The following is a 22,500-nucleotide window of genomic DNA, read 5'->3' on the forward strand; positions in this document are numbered from 1 at the left end:
AGAGATGGGGCTGAAAGATGGAGAGATGGGGCTGAGATATGGAGAGATGGGGCTGGGAGATGGAGAGAGACGGAGAGATGGGGCTAAGAGATGGAGAGAGATGGGGCTGAGATATGGAGAGAGATGGGGCTGAGAGATAGAGGGATGGGGCTGAGAGATGGAGAGATGGGGCTGAGATATGAAGAGAGATGGAGAGATGGGGCTGAGAGATGGAGAGATGGGGCTGAGAGATGGAGAGATGGGACTGAGAGATTGAGAGATGGAGAGATGGGGCTGAGAGATGGAGAGATGGGGCTGACAGGTGGGGCTGAGAGATGGAGAGAGATGGGGCTGAGAGATGGAGAGAGATGGGGTTGACATGTGGGGCTGAGAGATGGAGAGAGATGGGGCTGACAGGTGGGGCTGAGAGATGGAGAGAGATGGGGCTGAGAGATGGAGAGAGATGGGGCTTCACAAAATGGGACAAACACCAAATTGAGACTCTGCACGCAGAATTCTGCAAAAATATCCTCCGTGTACAACGTAGAACACCAAATAATGCATGCAGAGTAGAATTAGGCCGATACCCACTAATTATCAAAATCCAGAAAAGAGACGTTAAATTCTATAACCACCTAAAAGGAAGCGATTCCCAAACCTTCCATAACAAAGCCATCACCTACAGAGAGATGAACCTGGAGAAGAGTCCCCTCAGCAAGCTGGTCCCGGGACTCAATCAGACCCCACAGAGCCCCAGGACAGCAACACAATTAGACCCAACCAAATCATGAGAAAACAAAAAGATAATTACTTGACACATTGGAAAGAATTAACAAAAAAACTAGAATGCTATTTCTCCCTAAACAGAGAGTACACAGCGGCAGAATACCTGACCACTGTGACTGACCCAAAATTAAGGAAAGCTTTGACTATGTACAGACTCAGTGAGCATAGCCTTGCTATTGAGAAAGGCCACCATAGGCAGACATGGCTCTCAAGAGAAGACAGACTATGTGCTCACTGCCCACAAAATTAGGTGGAAACTGAGCTGCACTTCTTAACCTCCTGCCCAATGTATGACCATATTAGAGACACATATTTCCCTCAGATTACAAAGATCCATAAAGAATTAGAAAACAAATCCAATTTTGATAAACTCCTATATCTACTGGGTGAAATTCCACAGTGTGCCATCACAGCAGCAAGATTTGCGACCTGTTGCCATGAGAAAAGGGCAACCAGTGAAGAACAAACACCATTTGTTGACAGATGGAGAGAGATGAGGCTGACATGTGGGGCTGAGAGATGGCGAGATGGGGCTGAGAGATGGAGAGAGATGGGGCTGACAGGTGGGGCTGAGAGATGGAGAGAGATGAGGCTGAGAGAAGGAGAGATGGAGAGAGATGGGGCTGACATGTGGGGCTGAGATATGGAGAGATGGGGCTGAGAGATGGAGAGAGATGGGGCTGACAGGTGGGGCTGAGAGATGGAGAGAGATGGAGCTGAGAGATGGAGAGAGATGGGGCTGACAGGTGGGGCGGAGAGATGGAGAGAGATGAGAATGAGAGAAGGAGAGATGGAGAGAGATGGGGCTGAGAGATGGAAAGAGATGAGGCTGAGAGAAGGAGAGATGTAGAGAGATGGGGCTGACATATGGGGCTGAGAGATGGAGAGAGATGAGGCTGAGAGAAGGAGAGATGGAGAGAGATGGGGCTGACATGTGGGGCTGAAAGATGGAGAGAGATGGTGTAATTCCAGATTGGTTGTCTGGCGCTGTGTGTTTATGAGCTTTCAGACTGTCTGTGTACACACACACACACGCGCATGCACGCGCCCCCGCACACACACACACACATACACACACACAGATAACTGTATGTATGTTCTGCTCTATTACAGGTGAACAACATCAACAACAACAAGGACAACCCCCCACTCGTCCCTCAACACCATCCACATTCCTTATTGTTCAGCCCTTGTCCCGGGGGCAGGGAAGCTTAACCCGGGTTGTTTGACCCACCAAGGGGACAGGGAAACTTTGGGAAAGAAAGAACATATTCTGTTACATTCCCACGATGCTCGGAATATTATTTGTGATGCGGAACGCGTGGAATGATTCCCTGAAGAGAGGGAAGCTGACATAACAGAGGGCTAGAGGGAGGAAACGACTGAAGGAAAGGAAGAGAGAGACATATGAGCAATCTAAGGTGGAACAGGGAGGGAGAGAGAGGGAGGAGGAGAGGATCTGCCTGTTCATGATCTTCATTCCCTTGATATCAATATTATGATATATTCAAACGAGAATTCCCAGAATTCCCAAACAGGAAACGGCGATGGAAAATTATGGAAAAGCAAACAAATTGAATGTCTTCAGATTTTTGTGTGTTTTTTTGGGGGGGATTTTCCAGATTCTCTTTGGGGAATAATGTGAATGAGATTGAGTGAAAATTCTCTTTTTCTCCCTGGAACTAAGCAAATATAAAAGGGATCGTGGAGTGTGTGACTCAGCGACCCAAATCCGCCTCTTTGATGTGTGTGTGTCGGAAGGGAGTCACACAAACACACTGTCGGGAGTACACACACACATACCAGGATACACACCTGGGGCGGGAATCTGCGCCAGGCACACACACACCTGGTTGGAGGATAGGTGTGACACAGACAGAAAAGGTAATGTATGACTGTTAGATGACACACACACACACACACACACACACAAACACACACACGCACGCGAACGCACACACACACACACAAACACACACACGCACGCAAACGAACACACACACACACGCACGCACGCACAGACGAACACACACACGCCCACACGTGCACACTCACACACACACACACACGTGCACATAAATATGTGCAAATCATCTGCACCAATGCATAAACACTCAGCGCTCGAAACGGATGGCACACACACACACACACACACACACACACACAGAAATGTGAACTCATTCGCATGGCTTGATAGAGAATCAGTGAGTGAGTGTGTTAATCAATTCACTTTTTCAGTACATTGCTGAACAAGGAACAACACACAAACAATACACACACACACACACACACACACACACACACACACACATCTGCTACAAACAAACAGATATAAATAAAGACTTGATGTAAAGTCTGATAAGTGAATGTACTGAAAGATGAGCATGATTTCCTAGGCCGTTGTTGTTCTGTGGCCGTGGCCAGGACTCTCACTCTGTGGTTTGTGTGACAGTTTTTCTTTTCATTACATAAAAGGAAAATAATGACTGAAAAAAAACACCAGGAAAAAAAAGCGGAAAAAAAAACATCTACCTGGAAAGACGAGTGTCAGAATAGACATGTTAAGGATGTGGAGAGATAGAATGAACAGAAGGAAAATAGAGAGACAGAGGGATGAAAAGATGGGTAATTAAGTGGTCGATGAACAGCAGGTTGCTGGTGAAGGATCAAGCTGTCACCACGACAACCACAGCGAGAGAGAGAGAGAGAGAGAGAGAGAGAGAGAGAGAGAAAATGAAGAGGGGGAGGAGACAGAATGAAAGGAGGATGTACTGAATGACAGAATGAAAAGAGGAAGTACTGTATCAGACAGAATGAAAGGAGAATGTACTGAATGACAGAATGAAAGGAGGATGTACTGAATGACAGAATGAAAGGAGGATGTACTGAATGACAGAATGAAAGGAGAATGTACTGAATGACAGAATGAAAGGAGGATGTTCTGAATGACAGAATGAAAGGAGAATGTACTGAATGACAGAATGAAAGGAGAATGTACTGAATGACAGAATGAAAGGAGAATGTACTGAATGACAGAATGAAAGGAGGATGTTCTGAATGACAGAATGAAAGGAGAATGTACTGAATGACAGAATGAAAGGAGAATGTACTGAATGACAGAATGAAAGGAGAATGTACTGTCTCAGACAGAATGAAAGGAGAATGTACTGAATGACAGAATGAAAGGAGAATGTACTGAATGACAGAATGAAAGGAGAATGTACTGTCTCAGACAGAATGAAAGGAGAATGTACTGAATGACAGAATGAAAGGAGGATGTTCTGAATGACAGAATGAAAGGAGAATGTACTGAATGACAGAATGAAAGGAGAATGTACTGAATGTCAGAATGAAAGGAGGATGTTCTGAATGACAGAATGAAAGGAGAATGTACTGAATGACAGAATGAAAGGAGAATGTACTGAATGACAGAATGAAAGGAGAATGTACTGAATGACAGAATGAAAGGAGTATGTACTGAATGACAGAATGAAAGGAGAATGTACTGAATGACTGAATGAAAGGAGAATGTTCTGAATGACAGAATGAAAGGAGGATGTTCTGAATAATAGAATGAAAGGAGGATGTTCTGAATGACAGAATGAAAGGAAAATGTTCTGAATGACAGAATGAAAAGAGGATGTACTGAAAGAAAGGGGAATGTTCTGAATGACAGAATGAAAGGAGGATGTACTGAATGAAAGGGGAATGTTCTGAATGACAGAATGAAAGGAGAATGTACTGAATGACAGAATGAAAGGAGGATGTACTGAATGACAGAACGAAAGGAGGATGTACTGAATGACAGAATGAAAGGAGGATGTACTGAATGAAAGGTGAATGTTCTGAATGACAGATTGAAAGGAGGATGTTCTGAATGACAGAATGAAAGAAGGATGTACTGAATGAAAGGGGAATGTTCTGAATGACAGAATGAAAGGAGGATGTTCTGAATGACAGAATGAAAGGAGAATGTACTGAATGACAGAATGAAAGGAGAATGTACTGAATGACAGAATGAAAGGAAGATGTCCTGAATGACAGAATGAAAGGAGGATGTTCTGTATCAGACAGAATGAAAGGAGAATGTACTGTATCAGACAGAATGAAAGGAGAATGTACTGAATGACAGAATGAAAGGAGGATGTTCTGAATGACAGAATGAAATGAAAGGAGTATGTACTGAATGACAGAATGAAAGGAGAATGTACTGAATGACTGAATGAAAGGAGAATGTTCTGAATGACAGAATGAAAGGAGGATGTTCTGAATGATAGAATGAAAGGAGGATGTTCTGAATGACAGAATGAAAGGAAAATGTTCTGAATGACAGAATGAAAAGAGGATGTACTGAAAGAAAGGGGAATGTTCTGAATGACAGAATGAAAGGAGGATGTACTGAATGAAAGAGGAATGTTCTGAATGACAGAATGAAAGGAGAATGTACTGAATGACAGAATGAAAGGAGGATGTACTGAATGACAGAACGAAAGGAGGATGTACTGAATGACAGAATGAAAGGAGGATGTACTGAATGAAAGGGGAATGTTCTGAATGACAGATTGAAAGGAGGATGTTCTGAATGACAGAATGAAAGAAGGATGTACTGAATGAAAGGGGAATGTTCTGAATGACAGAATGAAAGGAGGATGTTCTGAATGACAGAATGAAAGGAGAATGTACTGAATGACAGAATGAAAGTCGAATGTACTGAATGACAGAATGAAAGGAAGATGTCCTGAATGACAGAATGAAAGGAGGATGTTCTGTATCAGACAGAATGAAAGGAGAATGTACTGTATCAGACAGAATGAAAGGAGAATGTACTGAATGACAGAATGAAAGGAGGATGTTCTGAATGACAGAATGAAATGAAAGGAGAATGTACTGTATCAGACAGAATGAAAGGAGGATGTACTGAATGACAAAAAGAAAGGAGAATGTACTGAATGACAGAATAAAAGGAGGATGTTCTGAATGACAGAACGAAAGGAGAATATTCTGAATGACAGAATGAAAGGAGAATGTTCTGAATGACAGAATGAAAGGAAGATGTACTGAATGACAGAATGAAAGGAGGATGTACTGAATGACAGAATGAAAGGAGGATGTACTGAATGACAGATTGAAAGGAGAATGTACTGAATGACAGAATGAAAGGAGAATGTTCTGAATGACAGAATGAAAGGAGGATGTTCTGAATGATAGAATGAAAGGAGGATGTTCTGAATGACAGAATGAAAGTAAAATGTTCTGAATGACAGAATGAAAAGAGGATGTACTGAAAGAAAGGGGAATGTTCTGAATGACAGAATGAAAGGAGGATGTACTGAATGACAGAATGAAAGGAGGATGTACTGAATGACAGAATGAAAGGAGGATGTACTGAATGACAGATTGAAAGGAGAATGTACTGAATGACAGAATGATAGGAGGATGTTCTGAATGACAGAATGAAAGGAGGATGTACTGAATGACAGAATGAAAGTTGAATGTACTGAATCACAGAATGAAAGTAGGATGTACTGAATGACAGAATGAAAGGAGAATGTACTGTATCAGACAGAATGAAAGGAGGATGTACTGAATGACCGAAAAAAGGATGATGTACTGAATGACAGAATGAAAAGACGAAGTACTGTCTGACAGAATGAATAGAGGAAGTACTGTATGACAGAATGAAAAGAGGAAGTACTGTCTGACAGAATGAAAGGAGGATGTACTGAATGACAGAATGAAAAGAGGAAGTACTGTCTGACAGAATGAAAAGAGGAAGTACTGTATCAGACAGAATGAATAGAGGAAGTACTGTATGACAGAATGAAAAGCGGAAGTACTGTTTTACAGAATGAAAGGAGGAAGTACTGTATGACAGAATGAAAAGAGGAAGTACTGTATGACAGAATGAAAAGACGAAGTACTGTATGACAGAATGAATAGAGGAAGTACTGTATGACAGAATGAAAAGAGGAAGTACTGTCTGACAGAATGAATAGAGGAAGTACTGTATGACAGAATGAAAAGAGGAAGTACTGTCTGACAGAATGAAAAGAGGAAAAACTGTATGAGAGACAGTTTTGGTGTGAGATTCATTCTAATGTGTCAGATGTGTCAGATTATCTCAGATGATGCTTCACACACACACACACACACACACACACACACACACACACACACACACACACACACACACACACACACACACACACACACACACACACACACACACACACACACACACACACACCTGGCTGGCATTAGACAGTTAACTCATAAGCTGACACCCCACCGAGACCAAGAGAACAGACAGACCTGTCTATGTGTGTCTATGTGTGTGTGTGTCTATGTGTGTCTATGTATGTGTGTCTATGTGTGTGTGTGTCTATATGTGTGTGTGTGTGTATATGTGTGTCTATGTATGTGTGTCTATGTGTGTGTGTGTGTGTGTCTATATGTGTGTATGTCTATGTGTGTGTGTGTGTGTGTGTGTGTGTGTGTGTGTGTGTCTATGTGTGTCTATGTGTGTGTGTGTGTCCATGTGTATGTGTGTCTATGTGTGTGTATGTCTATATGTGTGTCTTTGTGTGTCTATGTGTGTGTGTGTGTGTCTATGTATGTGTGTCTATGTGTGTGTGTGTGTGTCTATATGTGTGTATGTGTCTATGTGTGTCTATGTGTGTGTGTGTCTATGTGTGTCTATGTATGTGTGTCTATGTGTGTGTGTGTGTGTCTATATGTGTGTGTGTGTCTATATGTGTGTATGTGTCTATGTGTGTGTGTGTCTATGTGTGTCTATGTATGTGTGTCTATGTGTGTGTCTGAGCGCATCACTGGTTTAGCCAACATCTGCCATTGCCCAGCTGCAAGCTAATAGGCTCACAGCGCTCGGTACTGAACCTCGATTGGCCGTTGGCTCTTTTGACCGGGCCTCACACCAGGAAGTCCACGCGGTGAACGAAGTGAAAGATTCATATAGATATAGACCGAATAGAGCTGACGTAACTACCAATTCTACACTATAGAAAATGACATCTGTTCTGGAAAATGCATCTGTGTCTGCGAACGTTGTGAACAGCTCATTGAATACAGCCCAAGAAGTGTTGAGGTTTTGTGTGTGTACGTTCGTGTGAATTTGTATGTATGTGTGTATTTGTGTGTGCTTGTGTATTTACCTCTGAAGGCACGAGTCCATGCTGTGACATCGAGCCTACTTCCTGCTGGGAGAATCAACCAATCCGATACAGCCTAATCATCACCACAGGGCACTGGATTGGTGGATACAAATTCTTAGAATTCTTTCGTATTTTACTCAAACATTTTGTGGAATTAGTTGTAAGGAGAGAGACCAGCACGGGCTACAGAGATATCACTATACTGGTCTTTATACAGTACAGAGATATCATTATACTGGTCTTTATACAGTACAGGCTACAGTGATATCACTATACTGGTCTTTATACAGTACAGAGATATCATTATACTGGTCTTTATACAGCACAGAGATATCATTATACTGGTCTTTATACAGTACAGAGATATCACTATACTGGTCTTTATACAGTACAGAGATATCATTATACTGGTCTTTATACAGTACAGAGATATCACTATACTGGTCTTTATACAGTACAGAGATATCATTATACTGGTCTTTATACAGTACAGGCTACAGAGATATCATTATACTGGTCTTTATACAGTACAGAGATATCATTATACTGGTCTTTATACAGTACAGAGATATCACTACACTGGTCTTTATACAGTACAGAGATATCATTATACTGGTCTTTATACAGTACAGAGATATCATTATACTGGTCTTTATACAGTACAGAGATATCATTATACTGGTCTTTATACAGTACAGAGATATCATTATACTGGTCTTTATACAGTACAGAGATATCATTATACTGGTCTTTATACAGTACAGAGATATCATTATACTGGTCTTTATACAGTACAGGCTACAGAGATATCATTATACTGGTCTTTATACAGTACAGAGATATCATTATACTGGTCTTTATACAGTACAGAGATATCACTACACTGGTCTTTATACAGTACAGAGATATCATTATACTGGTCTTTATACAGTACAGAGATATCATTATACTGGTCTTTATACAGTACAGAGATATCATTATACTGGTCTTTATACAGTACAGAGATATCATTATACTGGTCTTTATACAGTACAGAGATATCATTATACTGGTCTTTATACAGTACAGAGATATCATTATACTGGTCTTTATACAGTACAGAGATATCATTATACTGGTCTTTATACAGCACAGAGATATCATTATACTGGTCTCTATACAGCACAGAGATATCATTATATTAGTCTTTATACAGCACAGAGATATCATTATACTGGTCTTTATACAGTGGTATCATTATACTGGTCTTTATACAGCACAGGCTACAGTGGTATCATTATACTGGTCGTTATACAGTGGTATCATTATACTGGTCATTATACAGTGGTATCATTATACTGGTCGTTATCCCTGTTACTCGATTTATAGTTTGTGGTTCTGTGCCATCACATAGAGATCCTGCACATACAGAGGAGAGGAGAGGAGAGGAGAGGAGAGGAGAGGAGAGGAGAGGAGAGGAGAGGAGAGGAGAGGAGAGGAGAGGAGAGGAGAGGAGAGACGAAGGAAGGAAGAAAATAAGGAATGGAGGAAGGAGAGAGAGAGAGGTTAGGTTGGGGACAGATAGCATGATAGAGAGAGAGAGGCTAGGTTGGGGACAGATAGCATGATGAGAAAGAGAGGTTAGGTTGGGGACAGATAGCATGATGAGAAAGAGAGGTTAGGTTGGGGACAGATAGCATGATGAGAAAGAGAGAAAGAGAGGTTAGGTTGGGGACAGATAGCATGATGGAGAAAGAGAGAAAGAGAGGTTAGGTTGGGGACAGATAGCATGATGGAGAAAGAGAGGTTAGGTTGGGGACAGATAGCATGATGGAGAAAGAGAGGTTAGGTTGGGAACAGATAGCATGATGGAGAAAGAGAGGTTAGGTTGGGGACAGATAGCATGATGCAGAAAGAGAGGTTAGGTTGGGGACAGATAGCATGATGGAGAAAGAGGGGTTAGGTTGGGGACAGATAGCATGATGAGAAAGAGGGGTTAGGTTGGGGACAGATAGCATGATGAGAAAGAGAGAAAGAGAGGTTAGGTTGGGGACAGATAGCATGATAGAGAAAGAGAGAAAGAAAGGTTAGGTAGGGGACAGATAGCATGATGGAGAAAGAGAGGTTAGGTTGGGGACAGATAGCATGATGGAGAAAGAGAGGTTAGGTTGGGGACAGATAGCATGATGGAGAAAGAGAGGTTAGGTTGGGGACAGATAGCATGATAGAGAAAGAGAGAAATAGAGGTTAAGTTGGGGACAGATAGCATGATGGAGGAAGAGAGGTTAGGTTGGGGACAGATAGCAATGTGGAGAAAGAGAGGTTAGGTTGGGGTCAGATAGCATGATGGAGAAAGATAGGTTAGGTTGGGGACAGATAGCATGATGGAGGAAGAGAGAGAGAGAGGTTAGGTCGGGGACAGATAGCATGATGGAGAAAGAGAGGTTAGATTGGGGCCAGATAGCATGATGGAGATAGAGGGGGAAGAGAGGTTAGGTTGGGGCCAGATAGCATGATGGAGAAAGAGAGGTTAGGTTGGGGACAGATAGCATGATGGAGATAGAGGGGGAAGAGAGGTTAGGTTGGGGACAGATAGCATGATGGAGGAAGAGAGAGAGAGGTTAGGTCGGGGACAGATAGCATGATGGAGAAAGAGAGGTTAGATTGGGGCCAGATAGCATGATGGAGATAGAGGGGGAAGCGAGGTTAGGTTGGGGACAGATAGCATGATGGAGAAAGAGAGATTAGGTTGGGGCCAGATAGCATGATGGAGAAAGAGAGGTTAGGTTGGGGACAGATAGCATGATGGAGATAGAGGGGGAAGAGAGGTTAGGTTGGGGACAGATAGCATGATGGAGGAAGAGAGAGAGAGAGGTTAGGTCGGGGACAGATAGCATGATGGAGAAAGAGAGGTTAGATTGGGGCCAGATAGCATGATGGAGATAGAGGGGGAAGAGAGGTTAGGTTGGGGACAGATAGCATGATGGAGAAAGAGAGGTTAGGTTGGGGACAGATAGCATGATGGAGATAGAGGGGGAAGAGAGGTTAGGTTGGGGACAGATAGCATGATGGAGGAAGAGAGAGAGAGAGGTTAGGTCGGGGACAGATAGCATGATGGAGAAAGAGAGGTTAGATTGGGGCCAGATAGCATGATGGAGATAGAGGGGGAAGAGAGGTTAGGTTGGGGACAGATATCATGATGGAGAAAGAGAGGTTAGGTTGGGGACATATAGCATGATGGAGAAAGAGAGAAAGAGAGGTTAGGTTGGGGACAGATAGCATGATGGAGAAAGAGAGAGAGAGAGGTTAGGTTGGGGACAGATAGCATGATGGAGAAAGAGAGGTTAGATTGGGGACTGGTAGCATGATGGAGAAAGAGTGAGGTTAGGTTGGGGAGAGATAGCATGATGGAGAAAGAGAGAAAGAGAGGTTAAGTTGGGGACAGATAGCATGATGAGAAAGAGAGAGAGAGAGCTTAGGTTGGGGAGAGATAGCATGATGGAGAAAGAGAGGTTAGGTTGGGGACAGATAGCATGATGGAGAAAGAGAGAAAGAGAGGTTAGGTTGGGGACAGATAGCATGATGGAGAAAGAGAGGTTAGGTTGGGGACAGATAGCATGATGAGAAAGAGAGAAAGAGAGGTTAGGTTGGGGACAGATAGCATGATGGAGAAAGAGAGGTTAGATTGGGGACAGATAGCATGATGGGGAAAGAGAAAGAGAGAGGTTAGGTTGGGGACAGATAGCATGATGGAGAAAGATAGAGAGAGAGAGGTTAGGTTGGGGACAGATAGCATGATAGAGAAAGAGAGGTTAGGTTGGGGACAGATAGCATGATGAGAATGAGAGGTTAGGTTGGGGACAGATAGCATGATAGAGAAAGAGAGGTTAGGTTGGGGACAGATAGCATGATGGAGAAAGAGAGAGAGAGATTAGGTTGGGGACAGATAGCATGATGGAGAAAGAGAGAGAGAGATTAGGTTGGGGACAGATAGCATGATGGAGAAAGCGAGGTTAGGTTGGGGACAGATAGCATGATGGAGAAAGAGAGAGAGAGATTAGGTTGGGGACAGATAGCATGATGGAGAAAGCGAGGTTAGGTTGGGGACAGATAGCATGATGGAGAAAGAGAGGTTAGATTGGGGACAGATAGCATGATGGAGAAAGAGAGAAAGAGAGATTAGATTGGGGACATATAGCATGATGGAGAAAGAGATAAAGAGAGGTTAGGTTGGGGACAGATAGCATGATGGAGAAAGAGAGAGAGAGAGAGAGGTTAGTTTGGGGACAGATAGCATGATGGAGAAAGAGAGAGAGAGAGAGAGGTTAGTTTGGGGACAGATAGCATGATAGAGAAAGAGAGAAAGAGAGGTTAGGTTGGGGACAGATAGCATGATGGAGAAAGAGAGGTTAGGTTGGGGACAGATAGCATGATGGAGAGAGAGAGGTTAGGTTGGGGACAGATAGCATGATGGAGAAAGAGAGGTTAGATTGGGGACTTATAGCATGATGGAGAAAGAGAGAAAGAGAGATTAGGTTGGGGACTTATAGCATGATGGAGAAAGAGATAAAGAGAGGTTAGGTTGGGGACAGATAGCATGATGGAGAAAGAGAGAGAGAGGTTAGGTCGGGGACAGATAGCATGATGGAGAAAGAGAGGTTAGGTTGGGGACAGATAGCATGATGGAGAAAGAGAGAGAGAGATTAGGTAGGGGACAGATAGCATGATGGAGAAAGAGAGGTTAGGTTGGGGACAGATAGCATGATGGAGAAAGAGAGGTTAGGTTGGGGACAGATAGCATGATGAAGAAAGAGAGGTTAGATTGGGGACAGATAGCATGATGGAGAAAGAGAGAAAGAGAGATTAGATTGGGGACATATAGCATGATGGAGAAAGAGAGATTAGGTTGGGGACAGATAGCATGATGGAGAAAGAGGGGTTAGGTTGGGGACAGATAGCATGATGGAGAAAGACAGGTTAGGATGGGGACAGATAGCATGATAGAGAAAGAGAGGTTAGGTTGGGGACAGATAGCATGATAGAGAAAGAGAGGTTAGGTTGGGGACAGATAGCATGATGAAGAAAGCGAGGTTAGATTGGGGACAGATAGCATGATGGAGAAAGAGAGAAAGAGAGATTAGATTGGGGACATATAGCATGATGGAGAAAGAGATAAAGAGAGGTTAGGTTGGGGACAGATAGCATGATGGAGAGAGAGAGAGAGAGAGAGGTTAGTTTGGGGACAGATAGCATGATGGAGAAAGAGAGGTTAGATTGGGGACTGGTAGCATGATGGAGAAAGAGAGGTTAGATTGGGGACTTATTGCATGATGGAGAAAGAGAGAGGTTAGGTTGGGGAGAGATAGCATGATGGAGAAAGAGAGAAAGAGAGGTTAAGTTGGGGACAGATAGCATGATGAGAAAGAGAGAGAGAGAGCTTAGGTTGGGGAGAGATAGCATGATGGAGAAAGAGAGGTTAGGTTGGGGACAGATAGCATGATGGAAAAAGAGAGAGAGAGAGAGAGGTTAGGTTGGGGACAGATAGCATGATGGAGAAAGAGAGGTTAGATTGGGGACTTATAGCATGATGGAGAAAGAGAGAGGTTAGGTTGGGGAGAGATAGCATGATGGAGAAAGAGAGAAAGAGAGGTTAAGTTGGGGACAGATAGCATGATGAGAAAGAGAGAGAGAGAGCTTAGGTTGGGGAGAGATAGCATGATGGAGAAATAGAGGTTAGGTTGGGTACAGATAGCATGATGGAGAAAGAGAGAAAGAGAGGTTAGGTTGGGGACATATAGCATGATGGAGAAAGAGAGGTTAGGTTGGGGACAGATAGCACGATGAGAAAGAGAGAAAGAGAGGTTAGGTTGGGGACAGATAGCATGATGGAGAAAGAGAGGTTAGGTTGGGGACAGATAGCATGATGGAGAAAGAGAGAGAGAGAGGTTAGGTCAGGGACAGATAGCATGATGGAGAAAGAGAGGTTAGATTGGGGCCAGATAGCATGATGGAGATAGAGGGGGAAGAGAGGTTAGGTTGGGGACAGATAGCATGATGGAGAAAGAGAGGTTAGGTTGGGGACAGATAGCATGATGGAGAAAGAGAGGTTAGGTTGGGGACAGATAGCATGATGGAGAAAGAGAGAGAGAGAGGTTAGGTCAGGGACAGATAGCATGATGGAGAAAGAGAGGTTAGATTGGGGCCAGATAGCATGATGGAGATAGAGGGGGAAGAGAGGTTAGGTTGGGGACAGATAGCATGATGGAGAAAGAGAGGTTAGGTTGGGGACAGATAGCATGATGGAGAAAGAGAGGTTAGGTTGGGGACAGATAGCATGATGGAGAAAGAGAGAAAGAGAGATTAGATTGGGGACAGATAGCATGATGGAGAAAGAGGGGTTAGGTTGGGGACAGATAGCATGATGGAGAAAGAGAGGTTAGGATGGGGACAGATAGCATGATAGAGAAAGAGAGGTTAGGTTGGGGACAGATAGCATGATAGAGAAAGAGAGGTTAGGTTGGGGACAGATAGCATGATGAAGAAACCGAGGTTAGATTGGGGACAGATAGCATGATGGAGAAAGAGAGAAAGAGAGATTAGATTGGGGACATATAGCATGATGGAGAAAGAGATAAAGATAGGTTAGGTTGGGGACAGATAGCATGATGGAGAGAGAGAGAGAGAGAGGTTAGTTTGGGGACAGATAGCATGATGGAGAAAGAGAGAGGTTAGGTTGGGGAGAGATAGCATGATGGAGAAAGAGAGAAAGAGAGGTTAAGTTGGGGACAGATAGCATGATGAGAAAGAGAGAGAGAGAGCTTAGGTTGGGGAGAGATGGCATGATGGAGAAAGAGAGGTTAGGTTGGGGACAGATAGCATGATGGAAAAAGAGAGAGAGAGAGAGAGGTTAGGTTGGGGACAGATAGCATGATGGAGAAAGAGAGGTTAGATTGGGGACTTATAGCATGATGGAGAGAGAGAGGTTAGGTTGGGGACAGATAGCATGATGGAGAGAGAGAGGTTAGTTTGGGGACAGATAGGGTACCAGTCCTGGTCTATAGTAGTGCACTATATAAGGAATATGGTGCAAGCCATAGCATGACAGATAGCATGATGGAGATAGAGGGGGAAGAGAGGTTAGGTTGGGGACAGATAGCAAGATGGAGAAAGAGAGAGAGAGAGGTTAGGTCGGGGAGAGATAGCATGATGGAGAAAGAGAGAAAGAGAGGTTAAGTTGGGGACAGATAGCATGATGAGAAAGAGAGAGAGAGAGCTTAGGTTGGGGAGAGATAGCATGATGGAGAAAGAGAGGTTAGGTTGGGTACAGATAGCATGATGGAGAAAGAGAGAAAGAGAGGTTAGGTTGGGGACATATAGCATGATGGAGAAAGAGAGGTTAGGTTGGGGACAGATAGCATGATGAGAAAGAGAGAAAGAGAGGTTAGGTTGGGGACAGATAGCATGATGGAGAAAGAGAGGTTAGGTTGGGGACAGATAGCATGATGGAGAAAGATAGAGAGAGAGAGGTTAGGTTGGGGACAGATAGCATGATAGAGAAAGAGAGGTTAGGTTGGGGACAGATAGCATGATGGAGAGAGAGAGGTTAGGTTGGGGACAGATAGCATGATGGAGAGAGAGAGGTTAGTTTGGGGACAGATAGGGTACCAGTCCTGTTCTATAGTAGTGCACTATATAAGGAATATGGTGCAAGCCATAGCATGACAGATAGCATGATGGAGATAGAGGGGGAAGAGAGGTTAGGTTGGGGACAGATAGCAAGATGGAGAAAGAGAGAGAGAGAGGTTAGGTCGGGGACAGATAGCATGATAGAGAAAGAGAGGTTAGGTTGGGGACAGATAGCATGATGAGAAAGAGAGTTTAGGTTGGGGACAGATAACATGATAGAGAAAGAGAGAAAGAGAGGTTAGGTTGGGGACAGATAACATGATAGAGAAAGAGAGAAAGAGAGGTTAGTTTGGGGACAGATAGCATGATGGAGAAAGAGAGGTTAGATTGGGGACTGGTAGCATGATGGAGAAAGAGAGAGGTTAGGTTGGGGAGAGAGCATGATGGAGAAAGAGAGAAAGAGAGGTTAAGTTGGGGACAGATAGCATGATGAGAAAGAGAGAGAGAGAGCTTAGGTTGGGGAGAGATAGCATGATGGAGAAAGAGAGGTTAGGTTGGGTACAGATAGCATGATGGAGAAAGAGATAAAGATAGGTTAGGTTGGGGACAGATAGCATGATGGAAAAAGAGAGAGAGAGAGAGAGGTTAGGTTGGGGACAGATAGCATGATGGAGAAAGAGAGGTTAGATTGGGGACTTATAGCATGATGGAGAAAGAGAGAGGTTAGGTTGGGGAGAGATAGCATGATGGAGAAAGAGAGAAAGAGAGGTTAAGTTGGGGACAGATAGCATGATGAGAAAGAGAGAGAGAGAGCTTAGGTTGGGGAGAGATAGCATGATGGAGAAAGAGAGGTTAGGTTGGGTACAGATAGCATGATGGAGAAAGAGAGAAAGAGAGGTTAGGTTGGGGACATATAGCATGATGGAGAAAGAGAGGTTAGGTTGGGGACAGATATTATGATGAGAAAGAGAGAAAGAGAGGTTAGGTTGGGGACAGATAGCATGATGGAGAAAGAGAGGTTAGGTTGGGGACAGATAGCATGATGGAGAAAGATAGAGAGAGAGAGGTTAGGTTGGGGACAGATAGCATGATAGAGAAAGAGAGGTTAGGTTGGGGACAGATAGCATGATGGAGAGAGAGAGGTTAGGTTGGGGACAGATAGCATGATGGAGAGAGAGAGGTTAGGTTGGGGACAGATAGGGTACCAGTCCTGGTCTATAGTAGTGCACTATATAAGGAATATGGTGCAAGCCATAGCATGACAGATAGCATGATGGAGATAGAGGGGGAAGAGAGGTTAGGTTGGGGACAGATAGCAAGATGGAGAAAGAGAGAGAGAGAGGTTAGGTCGGGGACAGATAGCATGATAGAGAAAGAGAGGTTAGGTTGGGGACAGATAGCATGATGAGAAAGAGAGTTTAGGTTGGGGACAGATAACATGATAGAGAAAGAGAGAAAGAGAGGTTAGGTTGGGGACAGATAACATGATAAAGAAAGAGAGAAAGAGAGGTTAGTTTGGGGACAGATAGCATGATGGAGAAAGAGAGGTTAGATTGGGGACTGGTAGCATGATGGAGAAAGAGAGGTTAGATTGGGGACTTATTGCATGATGGAGAAAGAGAGAGGTTAGGTTGGGGAGAGATAGCATGATGGAGAAAGAGAGAAAGAGAGGTTAAGTTGGGGACAGATAGCATGATGAGAAAGAGAGAGAGAGAGCTTAGGTTGGGGAGAGATAGCATGATGGAGAAAGAGAGGTTAGGTTGGGGACAGATAGCATGATGGAAAAAGAGAGAGAGAGAGAGAGGTTAGGTTGGGGACAGATAGCATGATGGAGAAAGAGAGGTTAGATTGGGGACTTATAGCATGATGGAGAAAGAGAGAGGTTAGGTTGGGGAGAGATAGCATGATGGAGAAAGAGAGAAAGAGAGGTTAAGTTGGGGACAGATAGCATGATGAGAAAGAGAGAGAGAGAGCTTAGGTTGGGGAGAGATAGCATGATGGAGAAAGAGAGGTTAGGTTGGGTACAGATAGCATGATGGAGAAAGAGAGAAAGAGAGGTTAGGTTGGGGACATATAGCATGATGGAGAAAGAGAGGTTAGGTTGGGGACAGATAGCATGATGAGAAAGAGAGAAAGAGAGGTTAGGTTGGGGACAGATAGCATGATGGAGAAAGAGAGGTTAGGTTGGGGACAGATAGCATGATGGAGAAAGAGAGAGAGAGAGGTTAGGTCAGGGACAGATAGCATGATGGAGAAAGAGAGGTTAGATTGGGGCCAGATAGCATGATGGAGATAGAGGGGGAAGAGAGGTTAGGTTGGGGACAGATAGCATGATGGAGAAAGAGAGGTTAGGTTGGGGACAGATAGCATGATGGAGAAAGAGAGGTTAGGTTGGGGACAGATAGCATGATGGAGAAAGAGAGAAAGAGAGATTAGATTGGGGACATATAGCATGATGAAGAAAGAGAGATTAGGTTGGGGACAGATAGCATGATGGAGAAAGAGGGGTTAGGTTGGGGACAGATAGCATGATGGAGAAAGAGAGATTAGGTTGGGGACAGATAGCATGATGGAGAAAGAGAGATTAGGTTGGGGACAGATAGCATGATGGAGAAAGAGGGGTTAGGTTGGGGACAGATAGCATGATGGAGAAAGAGAGGTTAGGATGGGGACAGATAGCATGATAGAGAAAGAGAGGTTAGGTTGGGGACAGATAGCATGATGAAGAAACCGAGGTTAGATTGGGGACAGATAGCATGATGGAGAAAGAGAGAAAGAGAGATTAGATTGGGGACATATAGCATGATGGAGAAAGAGATAAAGATAGGTTAGGTTGGGGACAGATAGCATGATGGAGAGAGAGAGAGAGAGAGGTTAGTTTGGGGACAGATAGCATGATGGAGAAAGAGAGGTTAGATTGGGGACTTATAGCATGATGGAGAAAGAGAGAGGTTAGGTTGGGGAGAGATAGCATGATGGAGAAAGAGAGAAAGAGAGGTTAAGTTGGGGACAGATAGCATGATGAGAAAGAGAGAGAGAGAGCTTAGGTTGGGGAGAGATAGCATGATGGAGAAAGAGAGGTTAGGTTGGGGACAGATAGCATGATGGAAAAAGAGAGAGAGAGAGGTTAGGTTGGGGACAGATAGCATGATGGAGAAAGAGAGGTTAGATTGGGGACTTATAGCATGATGGAGAAAGAGAGAGGTTAGGTTGGGGAGAGATAGCATGATGGAGAAAGAGAGAAAGAGAGGTTAAGTTGGGGACAGATAGCATGATGAGAAAGAGAGAGAGAGAGCTTAGGTTGGGGAGAGATAGCATGATGGAGAAAGAGAGGTTAGGTTGGGTACAGATAGCATGATGGAGAAAGAGAGAAAGAGAGGTTAGGTTGGGGACATATAGCATGATGGAGAAAGAGAGGTTAGGTTGGGGACAGATAGCATGATGAGAAAGAGAGAAAGAGAGGTTAGGTTGGGGACAGATAGCATGATGGAGAAAGAGAGGTTAGGTTGGGGACAGATAGCATGATGGAGAAAGATAGAGAGAGAGAGGTTAGGTTGGGGACAGATAGCATGATAGAGAAAGAGAGGTTAGGTTGGGGACAGATAGCATGATGGAGAGAGAGAGGTTAGGTTGGGGACAGATAGCATGATGGAGAAAGAGAGAAAGAGAGATTAGATTGGGGACATATAGCATGATGGAGAAAGAGATAAAGATAGGTTAGGTTGGGGACAGATAGCATGATGGAGAGAGAGAGAGAGAGAGGTTAGTTTGGGGACAGATAGCATGATGGAGAAAGAGAGGTTAGATTGGGGACTTATAGCATGATGGAGAAAGAGAGAGGTTAGGTTGGGGAGAGATAGCATGATGGAGAAAGAGAGAAAGATAGGTTAAGTTGGGGACAGATAGCATGATGAGAAAGAGAGAGAGAGAGCTTAGGTTGGGGAGAGATAGCATGATGGAGAAAGAGAGGTAAGGTTGGGGACAGATAGCATAATGGAGAAAGAGAGGTTAGATTGGGGACTTATAGCATGATGGAGAAAGAGAGAGGTTAGGTTGGGGAGAGATAGCATGATGGAGAAAGAGAGAAAGAGAGGTTAAGTTGGGGACAGATAGCATGATGAGAAAGAGAGAGAGAGAGCTTAGGTTGGGGAGAGATAGCATGATGGAGAAAGAGAGGTTAGGTTGGGGACAGATAGCATGATGGAAAAAGAGAGAGAGAGAGAGAGGTTAGGTTGGGGACAGATAGCATGATGGAGAAAGAGAGGTTAGATTGGGGACTTATAGCATGATGGAGAAAGAGAGAGGTTAGGTTGGGGAGAGATAGCATGATGGAGAAAGAGAGAAAGAGAGGTTAAGTTGGGGACAGATAGCATGATGAGAAAGAGAGAGAGAGAGCTTAGGTTGGGGAGAGATAGCATGATGGAGAAAGAGAGGTTAGGTTGGGGACAGATAGCATGATGGAAAAAGAGAGAGAGAGAGAGAGGTTAGGTTGGGGACAGATAGCATGATGGAGAAAGAGAGGTTAGATTGGGGACTTATAGCATGATGGAGAAAGAGAGAGGTTAGGTTGGGGAGAGATAGCATGATGGAGAAAGAGAAAAAGAGAGGTTAAGTTGGGGACAGATAGCATGATGAGAAAGAGAGAGAGAGAGCTTAGGTTGGGGAGAGATAGCATGATGGAGAAAGAGAGGTTAGGTTGGGGACAGATAGCATGATGGAAAAAGAGAGAGAGAGAGAGAGGTTAGGTTGGGGACAGATAGCATGATGGAGAAAGAGAGGTTAGATTGGGGACTTATAGCATGATGGAGAAAGAGAGAGGTTAGGTTGGGGAGAGATAGCATGATGGAGAAAGAGAGAAAGAGAGGTTAAGTTGGGGACAGATAGCATGATGAGAAAGAGAGAGAGAGAGCTTAGGTTGGGGAGAGATAGCATGATGGAGAAAGAGAGGTTAGGTTGGGTACAGATAGCATGATGGAGAAAGAGAGAAAGAGAGGTTAGGTTGGGGACATATAGCATGATGGAGAAAGAGAGGTTAGGTTGGGGACAGATAGCATGATGAGAAAGAGAGAAAGAGAGGTTAGGTTGGGGACAGATAGCATGATGGAGAAAGAGAGGTTAGGTTGGGGACAGATAGCATGATGGAGAAAGATAGAGAGAGAGAGGTTAGGTTGGGGACAGATAGCATGATAGAGAAAGAGAGGTTAGGTTGGGGACAGATAGCATGATGGAGAGAGAGAGGTTAGGTTGGGGACAGATAGCATGATGGAGAAAGAGAGAAAGAGAGATTAGATTGGGGACATATAGCATGATGGAGAAAGAGATAAAGATAGGTTAGGTTGGGGACAGATAGCATGATGGAGAGAGAGAGAGAGAGAGGTTAGTTTGGGGACAGATAGCATGATGGAGAAAGAGAGGTTAGATTGGGGACTTATAGCATGATGGAGAAAGAGAGAGGTTAGGTTGGGGAGAGATAGCATGATGGAGAAAGAGAGAAAGAGAGGTTAAGTTGGGGACAGATAGCATGATGAGAAAGAGAGAGAGAGAGCTTAGGTTGGGGAGAGATAGCATGATGGAGAAAGAGAGGTTAGGTTGGGGACAGATAGCATGATGGAAAAAGAGAGAGAGAGAGAGAGGTTAGGTTGGGGACAGATAGCATGATGGAGAAAGAGAGGTTAGATTGGGGACTTATAGCATGATGGAGAAAGAGAGAGGTTAGGTTGGGGAGAGATAGCATGATGGAGAAAGAGAGAAAGAGAGGTTAAGTTGGGGACAGATAGCATGATGAGAAAGAGAGAGAGAGAGCTTAGGTTGGGGAGAGATAGCATGATGGAGAAAGAGAGGTTAGGTTGGGTACAGATAGCATGATGGAGAAAGAGAGAAAGAGAGGTTAGGTTGGGGACATATAGCATGATGGAGAAAGAGAGGTTAGGTTGGGGACAGATAGCATGATGAGAAAGAGAGAAAGAGAGGTTAGGTTGGGGACAGATAGCATGATGGAGAAAGAGAGGTTAGGTTGGGGACAGATAGCATGATGGAGAAAGATAGAGAGAGAGAGGTTAGGTTGGGGACAGATAGCATGATAGAGAAAGAGAGGTTAGGTTGGGGACAGATAGCATGATGGAGAGAGAGAGGTTAGGTTGGGGACAGATAGCATGATGGAGAGAGAGAGGTTAGGTTGGGGACAGATAGGGTACCAGTCCTGGTCTATAGTAGTGCACTATATAAGGAATATGGTGCAAGCCATAGCATGACAGATAGCATGATGGAGATAGAGGGGGAAGAGAGGTTAGGTTGGGGACAGATAGCAAGATGGAGAAAGAGAGAGAGAGAGGTTAGGTCGGGGACAGATAGCATGATAGAGAAAGAGAGGTTAGGTTGGGGACAGATAGCATGATGAGAAAGAGAGTTTAGGTTGGGGACAGATAACATGATAGAGAAAGAGAGAAAGAGAGGTTAGGTTGGGGACAGATAGCATGATGGAGAGAGAGAGATGTTAGGTTGGGGACAGATAGGGTGCCATCCCTGGTCTATAGTAGTGCATTATATAAGTAATATGGTGCAATCCCAGGTCTAAAGTAGTGCACTATATAGGGAATAGGGTGCCAGTCCTGGTCTAAAGTAGTGCACTATATAGGGAATAGGGTGCCAGCCCTGGTCTAAAGTAGTGCACTATATAGGGAATAGGGTACCAGTCCTGGTCTATAGTAGTGCACTATATAGGGAATAGGGTGCCATCCCTGGTCTATAGTAGTGCATTATATAGGGAATAGGGTACCAGTCCTGGTCTAAAGTAGTGCACTATATAGGGAATAGGGCGCCAGCCCTGGTCTAAAGTAGTGCACTATATAGGGAATAGGGTACCAGTCCTGGTCTATAGTAGTGCACTATATAAGTAATATGGTGCAATCCCAGGTCTAAAGTAGTGCACTATATAGGGAATAGGGTGCCAGTCCTGGTC

The 22,500-nt window shown here is 44.0% G+C and overlaps 2 protein-coding genes across 2 annotated transcripts in view; one reads left to right on the plus strand and one right to left on the minus strand.

The window, feature by feature from the left end:
* Nucleotides 1-22,500, minus strand: part of LOC110518778 (pyruvate carboxylase, mitochondrial) — a 484,892-nt gene that overhangs the window by 117,989 nt on the left and 344,403 nt on the right.
* LOC110515519 (leucine-rich repeat and fibronectin type-III domain-containing protein 4) overlaps nt 1-22,500 on the plus strand; it is a 77,589-nt gene that overhangs the window by 3,256 nt on the left and 51,833 nt on the right. Inside the window, exon 2 of the mRNA XM_036987223.2 lies at nt 1,879-2,649. The gene's annotated coding sequence lies outside the window, so the exon portion shown is untranslated. The remainder of the gene's footprint in view (nt 1-1,878; nt 2,650-22,500) is intronic.

This window comes from Oncorhynchus mykiss, chromosome 9, assembly GCF_057628025.1.
Source record: "Oncorhynchus mykiss isolate SJ-2025 chromosome 9, ASM5762802v1, whole genome shotgun sequence".
In the NCBI taxonomy this organism is placed as follows: Eukaryota; Metazoa; Chordata; class Actinopteri; order Salmoniformes; family Salmonidae; genus Oncorhynchus; species Oncorhynchus mykiss.